Source organism: Mobula birostris, chromosome 26 (genome assembly GCF_030028105.1).
Source record: "Mobula birostris isolate sMobBir1 chromosome 26, sMobBir1.hap1, whole genome shotgun sequence".
NCBI classification, from domain to species: Eukaryota; Metazoa; Chordata; class Chondrichthyes; order Myliobatiformes; family Myliobatidae; genus Mobula; species Mobula birostris.
Genome location: NC_092395.1, coordinates 13,115,420 through 13,124,005, shown reverse-complemented (window position 1 = coordinate 13,124,005; position 8,586 = coordinate 13,115,420). Strand labels below are relative to the sequence as shown.

Sequence of the window (8,586 nt, the reverse complement as noted above, 5' to 3'; positions counted from 1 at the left end):
GGAGATGGGGAGCCTGTTGCTTGGGCAATTGCTTGATCTCCATATTGTACTGCCTGGTTTGTGTGTCACATGGACAGATAGGATGGAATATCCGTGGTCAACCCCGACCAACAGAGGGCTTCATATGTAGATATTAATGTTCTCCCTGACCAGACATACTGCACTTGAAGGTACTTTTCAGACTGAATTTAGCAATGCCTGGGTTTCCTTTCTATTTTCACCACTGTGTTAGGATATTAGTTGAGCTATTCCTCTGTTTAAATTACTTCAACCTCCAGACCTGAGTCACATACACACCACATACTCTTACATATCACTCTCTAGCCTCAACTCTGAAAACCACTGTAATCTTTCCATGGTTTTCAACACTACAGCCTTCATACTGTCACTGCTAACAACAGAACAAATTTATCCTGATCCCTATGGACTCCAGACCTCAGTAGCTAACTTTCACAAGATCTCTCACTTCAGTCTAAAAGTGTCAGCACTCCTAATGACTAATCAGGATTCAATGCCACACTGCAGACTGCGTAAGAATCAGAGTTTTCTGGGTGTCTGTTCATTTTAATCATTTTATTCTGCTCTCAAACAAGTTTTGATCATGATGGCTGAACTGCTTTAATTCCATGATACTTGTTTCAACTCATCATTCCTGTACAGCGGAGATGCAGAATGCAGTTTGGGTAAGTACTTTACAGACACCTTTGCTCAGTCTGCAAGGACATTTCTGAGCTTCCAGGTGCCTGTCACTTGAATTCCCAAACCCTTTCCCACTTCTGACCTCTCTGTCTTTACCCACCAATATCAGTTCAAGGAACAGCTCATCTTCCATCTGTTACCTTGACAACATCGGTCTGCACTCTCCCGCAGACAGTCCCCTGTACTCGTTATCCCACCCCCTTTCAATAGCTCAACACAGTCGACATGACTGTACCGGTATGAGTTCTTGACCAGAAACCCTCAGGTCTTAACCATTCCTTTTACCTTCTCTTGACAGATGTGGTTGTACCTTTCTGTTTTAATTAGTTGACTTTTGTATTTTCTGTCTCTCAACTTTTTTAATCCAAAGTAAACTTTATTCACAATAAAAATGATTTATAAGTGTAAACTGTGCAATGCCATTGCTCTGTTACATTCATAGTCAAAGCATCAAGTAATGTTCAATTACATTTCTTAAAACTAATAGCATTGTTTCCACTCATGTGGTCCCCTGTGGTGGTACACGATTATATTAATACCTCACCCAACTCGGCCCCTCCTTGTCCATTGATAGAAGAAACCTATACTCTGGTCCTTCCCACCGAATCCTTGTGGTGGCTGCACTAAGCTCCAGTTCATCCCGCAGCACATACTCCTGCAGACTGGAATGTGTTTTAAGTAATTGTTATCTTGACAACATAGATCTGCACCCTCCTGAAGACAGCCCCTGTATTCTTCATTTTAACCCCTCTCAATAGCTCAAACATACTCAACATAACAGATCTGATAAGAGTTCTTGACCAGAAACACCAACTCCATTTCTCCCCATACAGATTATTGGTTGACCTGTTGAGTGCTTCCAGCATTTTCTGTTTCTACTTGGATTTCTGCCGTTATTGCTCCAATCACTAATTTGATTGATTTCCTTCAGCATTTTGTATGTGTGTGTGTGTGTGTGTGTGTATATGTGTGTGTGTGTGTGTGTGTGTGTGTGTGTGTGTGTGTGTGTGTGTGCGTGCGCGCGCGCTACTACTAATTTGGATAGTGTCAGTGAAGCGGGCACTCACCCCATCCCTGAGAATATCTGATCAGGATACAGAAGGCCTATCCTGGCAGCCAATAGCATCCTGGGGTTCAATCTTGAGACCATGAGGAACAGCAGGGCCTCAAAGGACATTGTCGTGGAGACACGAGCCCAAACTCTCTAGACAGTTTTAATATCCAGCAAACTCATAGATTTCATATGACCCTCAACCCTGGTGGCTGTCAGGATTTTGAAGTGTTTCTAACATTCAGACACATCATTAAATATTAGAAAAGAACTTAGAAGAAATTACAGAAAATTAAAACAAGGAAGATGAAATTCTTCTGGCTTTCTTTAAATAGATGTTAAACAAAACAGAAAGAGACCTAAGAAAATCACACCTGCTTACCCATTACTAAGACTGAACTTCAAAGTTTTGAAGAATAATGATGGAGAGATTTTGGGACTTCTTTATCTGACTAGATACACATGTCAATGTCCTGCTCTAACCCCTGACAGCCCTCCACACTATCCACAACTCCCCCAACCTTTGTGTCATCAGCAAATTTACTAACCCATCCCTCCACTTCCTCATCAGGTCATTTATAAAAATCATGAAGAGAAGGGGTCCCAGAACAGATCCCTGAGACACATCACTGGTCACCAACCTCCATGCAGAATATGACCTGTCCACAACCACTCTTTGCCTTCTGTGGGCAAGCCAGTTCTGAATCCACAAAGCAAGGTCCCCATGGATCCCATGCCTCCTTACTTTCTCAATAAGCTTAGCATGGAGTACCTTATCAAATGCCTTGCTGAAATGTATATGCACTACGTTTACTGCTGTACCTTCATCAATGTGTTTAGTCACATCCTCAAAAAATTCAATCAGGCTTGTAAGGCACAACCTGCCTTTGACGAAGCCATGCTGACCATTGCTAATCATATTATGCCTCTCCAAATGTTCATAAATCCTGCCTCTCAGCTTATCAACCACTGAAGTAAGACTCACTGGTCTGTAATTTCCTGGGCTATCTGTACTCCCTTTCTTGAACAAGGGAACAACATCTGCAACCCCTCCAATCCTCTGGAACCTCTCCCGTCCCTATTGATGATGCAAAGATCATTTCCAGAGGCTCAACAAGCTCCTCCCTCACCTCCCACAGTAGCTTGGGGTACACCTCATCTGGTCCTGGAGAATTATCCAACTTGATCTTTTCCAAAAGTTCCAGCACATCCTCTTTCTTAATATCTATATGCTCAAGCTTTTCAATCCACTGTAAGTCATCCCTACAATCACCAAGATCCTTTTTCGTAGTGAGTACTGAAGCAAAGTATTCATTAAGTACCACTACTATCTCCTCTGGTTCCATACGTGCTTTTCCACTGTCACACTTGATTGGTCCTATTCTCTTGTTCTTCACATACTTGTCGAATGCCTGGGGTTTTCTTTAATCCTGCTCGCCAAGGTCTTCTTATGGCCCCTTCTGGCTCTCCTAATTTCATTCTTAAACTCCTTCCTGCTAGCCTTATAATCTTCTAGATCTCTATCATTACCTAGTTTGTTGAAACTTTCATAAGCTTTTCTTTTCTTCTTGACTAGATTTTCAATTGCCTTTGTACACCATAGTTCCTGTACCCTACCATCCTTTTCCTGTCTCATTGGAACGTACCTATGAGGAACATCACGCAAATATCCCCGAACATCTGCCACATTTCTGCCATACATTTCCCTGAGAACATCTGTTCCCAATTTATGCTTCCAAGTTCCTGCCTGATAGCTTCATATTTCCCCTTACTCCAATTAAACACTTTCCTAACTTGTCTGTTCCTATCTCTCTCCAATGTTATCTGTTCCTATCTCTATAGTAAAGGAGATAGAATTGAGATCACCATCTCCAAATTGCTCTCCCACTGAGAGACCTGACACCTGACCAGGTTCATTTCCCAATACCAGATCAAGTACAGTCTCTGCTCTTGTAGGCTTATCTACATATTGTGTCTGGAAACCTTCCTGAACATACCTAATAAACTCCACCCCATCTAAACCCCTTACTCTAGGGAGATGCTAATCAATATTCGGAAAATTAAAATCTCCCACCACAACAACCCTGTTATTATTACAACTTTCAGGAATCTGTCTCCCTAACTGCTCCTCGATGTCCCTGTTACTATTGGGTGATTTATAAAAAGCACCCAGTAGAGCTATTGGCCCCTTCCTACTCCTAACTTCCACCCACAGAGACTCCGTAGGCAATCCCTCCATAACCTCCACCTTTTCTGCAGCCGTAACACTATCTCTGATCAACAGTGCCATGTCCCCACCTCTTTTGCCTCCCTCTCTGTCCTTTCTGAAACATCTAAAGCCTGGCACTCAAAGTAACCATTCCTGCCCCTGAGCCATCCAAGTCTCTATAATGGCCACAAAATCATAGCTCCAAGTACTGATTCACGCTCTAAGCTCACCCGCTTTGTTCATAATGTTCCTTGCATTAAAATAGGCACATCTCAAATCATCGATCTGAGCGCGTCCCTTCTTTATCACGTGCCTATCCTCCCTCTCACAGTCTCCAAGCTTTCTCTATTTGTGAGCCAACCGCCCCTTCCTCCCTCTCTTCAGTTCCGTTCTGAACCCCCAGCAATTCTAGTTTAAACTCTCCCCAATAGTCTTTGCAAACCTCCCCACCAGGATATTGGTTCTCCTCGGATTCAAGTGCAACCCATCCTTTTTGTCACGCCTGTCCCAAAAGAGGTCCCGATGATCCAGAAATCTTAATCCCTACCGCCTGCTCCAATCCTTCAGCCACACATTTAGCCTCCACCTCACTCTTCCTATACCCACTGTCGCGTGCCACAGGCAGTAATCCGGAGATTACTACCTTTGAGGTCCTGCTTCTCAACTTCCTTCCTAACTCCCTGTAGTCTATTTTCAGGACCTCCTCCCTTTTCCTACCTATATCGTTGGTACCAATATGTACCACAACCTCTGGCTGTTCACCTTTCCACTTCAGGATATCGTGGACGTGATCAGAAACATCCTGGACCCTGGCACCTGGGAGGCAAACTACCATCCGCATTCCTTTCCTGTGTCCACAGAAGCGCCTGTCTGACCCCCTAACTATAGAGCTAACTATTACTGCTGCCTTCTTCCTTTCCCTACCCTTCTGAGCCACAGGGCCAGACCCCAACAGCACTCAAACAGGAGTACATATTGTTAAGGGGGACAGCCACAGGGGTACTCTATAGTATCTGACTCTTGCCCTTCCTTCTGACTGTTACCCACTTAGCCGTCTCTCAAGGCCCTGGTGTGACTACTTGCCTGTAGCTCCTTTCTATCACCTCCTCACTTTCCCTGACCAGATGAAGGTCATCGAGCTGCATCTCCAGTTCCCTAATCCGGTCCCTAAGGAGCTGCAGCTCAACACACCTGGCACAGATGTGGCCGTCCGGGAGGCTAGGAATCTCCCAGACTTCCCACATCTGACACCCAGTACAGAACACTGGCCTCACAGACTTTGCCTTGCCTCGACCCGTTATCGCCGAAGCCCAAACGAGCCAAAGCCCCACCACTCTGCCTCAGTCACTCCGTCAATGACTGCTCCACTAGGCAGTGTCTCCCTTTTATGCCTGAACCTCCCTGCTGTCTAACTCACAATCGGTATTCCGGTTATAACGGCTGATAGGCCACATACAATGGACACACACTCTCGAAGGTCCCTTTTTATAACCACTGCCGACCTGCGAGAAATCCCCCTCGGTAAAGCTCAGCTGATGCCGCTGATAGACCACGTAAAATGGACAAACACTGGAATCCTCTCGGAGACTGCAGAGTGCTGAAGCATTCTGTTCTTGAACCTGGTAGCTTGGAACCTACAGCTCCTGTACCTCCTTTCTGATAGTTGAAGGGCAATACCTGAGCTACTGAATTAAAAGTAAGGGAACTAAGTGCAATTTAATTGCTGAGGCTTTAAATATACACCATGAGATGTGTCTGATTTGCTGAATACTTATTTGAATAAACGTATTCTTATCTGCATGACCTTTAATCTCTTCTTTTGTTCTTTCTCTTGTGGTTTTGAAGTGTTTCAAACTTCAAAGTTCAAAGTAAATTTATTATCCAAGTATGTATATGTCATCATATACAAAGTTAAGATTCATTTTCTGGCATACTCAATAAATCCTTAATAGAACATAGAACAGCACAGCACAGTACAGGCCCTTTGGCCCACAATGTTGTGCTGACCCTCAAACCCTGCCTCCCATATAACCCCCCACCTTAATTTCCTCCATATACCTGTCTAGTAGTCTCTTAAACTTCACTAGTGTATCTGCCTCCACCACTGACTCAGGCAGTGCATTCCACCCACCAACCACTCCCACACCTTACCTTAAAGCCATGTCCTCTTGTATTCAGCAGTGGTGCCCTGGGGAAGAGGTGCTGGCTATCCACTCTATCTATTCCTCTTATTATCTTGTACACCTCTATCATGTCTCCTCTCATCCTCCTTCTCTCCAAAGAGTAAAGCCCTAGCTCCCTTAATCTCTGAATTAATTGGAATACTAACTGTTCTGCTCGCCGCTCTGCAACGTGTATTCTGCTATCTGCAGAACAGAGGCTGAAGTTGTGGCCTACTTCAGCTGCTCTGGGCTTTCTGCCTGTGAGCTCCACGGCGATTAGATCCACTTTGCGATAAACTGAGGCTGAAACTGTGGGTCTGCTCAGGCTGCTTCGGGCTTTGTGTCAAATAGTATCGCTTGCTTTTATTGTTGAAAGATTTGTGTAATTTTCTCTCTGTCTGTGCATTGGGTGTTTGTTAGTCTTTTTTAACGCGTTGTTTTGGGTTTCTTTTATTGTGGCTGCCTGTAAGGAGACGAATCTCAAGGTTGTCTAATTTATATATACTTTGATAATAAATGTACTTTGAACTTTGAAAATCAATGAAAGAGCACACCAACTTGAGCATTCAACCAGTGTATAAAAAGCAATAAGCTGTACAAATACAAAAAGAAAGAAATAATAATAATAAATAAATAAATAAACAATAAATATTGAGAGCATGGGACAGAGAGCCCTTGAAAGTAATCAGTGTCAGGCTTAGTTGACTTGATTCCATTTCGTGCTTAGTTTTAAAATTTGATGATTAATAACAACCTCAGTCATTTCAAAGCTTTTGACACAGGGTGTGGTGTGCTGAATTACAGATCTTAAGAGACCTTTGAAATGAACTCAACCTTTTACTCATCATCATCACAGGCAAAACTCACCATCTTGTTACTGGAATGCAAATTAAGTTTTGAGATGAAAAGGGTGGCCCCATGTACCTTTATTTCTGTGAAAGATAAGCGCAAGACAGCTTATCTTTAGCAATGAAAATGAAGTTTATTATTTCATTTCAACGTAGACTCTTGTTTATTGAAAAGTCAGTCTAGTCCTGCTATGAAAGGCCTCTCATGGGGAAATACAATGCTAATTTAGGCATTATTTGAACTCAGTTTAGAAAATTAAATTGTGTGTCTGGAAGTAAGTTTGTATCAAAACTTTCATTAAAACAGTCACTGGCAACCTTATTAGGTAGCTGCTGTACCTCATAAAGTGGCCACTGAGTATATGCTCATGGCCTTCTGCTGCTGTAGCCTATCCCCTTCAAGGCTCAATATGTTGTGCATTCAGAGAAGTTCTTCTGCACACCACCGTTGTAACAAGTGGTTATTTGAGTTACTGTTGTTTTCTTCCCAGCTTGAACCAGCCTGCCCATTCTCCTCTGAGCTCTCTCACTAATAAGGTGTTTTCACCCAAAGAAATGCCGCTCGCTGGATTTTTTTCTGTTTTTTTTTGTACCATTCTCTGTGAGCTCTAGAGAATGTTGTGCATGAAAATCCCAGGAGGTCAGCAGTTTCTGAGCTACCTAAACCGCTCCGCCTGGCACCAACAATCATTCCACGGTCAAAATCATAAGAATATAAGATATAGGAGTAGAACTTGACCATTCACCCCATCGAATCTGTTCCACCATTCAATCATGGGCTGATCCAATTCTTCCAGTCATCTCCACTCCCCCTGCCTTCTCCCCATACCCTTTGATGCCCCAGATCACATTTCTTTCCATTTTGATGTTTGGTTTGAAAAACAACTGAACCTCTTGATCATGCCTGCATGCTTTTTTGCATTCAGATGCTGCCGCATGATTGGCTGATTGGATATTTTTTACCAATGAGCATGTACCTAATAAAGTGGCCACTAAGTATAGCATTGTTATGTTATTTCTTTGGTACCTTTTGTTATATACAATATGAGCAGTGTATTTGATATTGTGGTGAAGCCTCACTTGCAGTATTGTGAACAGTTTTGGACCTCTTATGCTAGAAAGGAGGCACTGATTTTGGAGAGGGTTCAAAGGAGGTTCACGAAAATGATTCTGAGATTGGAAGGCTTGTCATATGAGAACCGTTTGATGGCTTAGGGCCTCTACTCACTGGATTTCAGAAGGATGAGGGCTGATCTTATTGAAACCTATCTCATGTTGAAAGGTTGCAACAGAGTGGCTGTGGAGAGGATGTTTCTTACAGTGCGGGAGTCGAAGACCAGAGGACACAGCCTCAGAACAGAGGAACGTCCTTTTAGAATGGAGATGAGGAGAAATTTCTTTAGCCAGAGAGTGGTGAATCTGTGGAATTCATTGTCACAGGCAGCTGTGGGGGCCAAGTGATTGTGTATATTTAAGGCAGAGATTGATAGATTCTTGATTAGTCAAAGCATGAAGGGATATGAGGAGAAGACAGGTGATTGGGGCTGAGAGGAAAAGTGGATGACACGAAGCTGGGTGGCAGTGTTAGCTGTGAGGAGGATGCTAAGAGGATGCAGA

The 8,586-nt window shown here is 43.3% G+C and overlaps 1 long non-coding RNA gene across 2 annotated transcripts in view; it reads left to right on the top strand.

Annotated features, from left to right (window-relative positions):
• Positions 1 to 533: 533 nt before the first annotated feature.
• Positions 534 to 8,586, top strand: part of LOC140188026 (uncharacterized) — a 54,869-nt gene continuing 46,816 nt past the window's right edge. For both annotated transcript variants that reach the window (XR_011883210.1, XR_011883211.1), the window contains exon 1: positions 534 to 683. This is a non-coding gene — a long non-coding RNA (uncharacterized lncRNA). The remainder of the gene's footprint in view (positions 684 to 8,586) is intronic.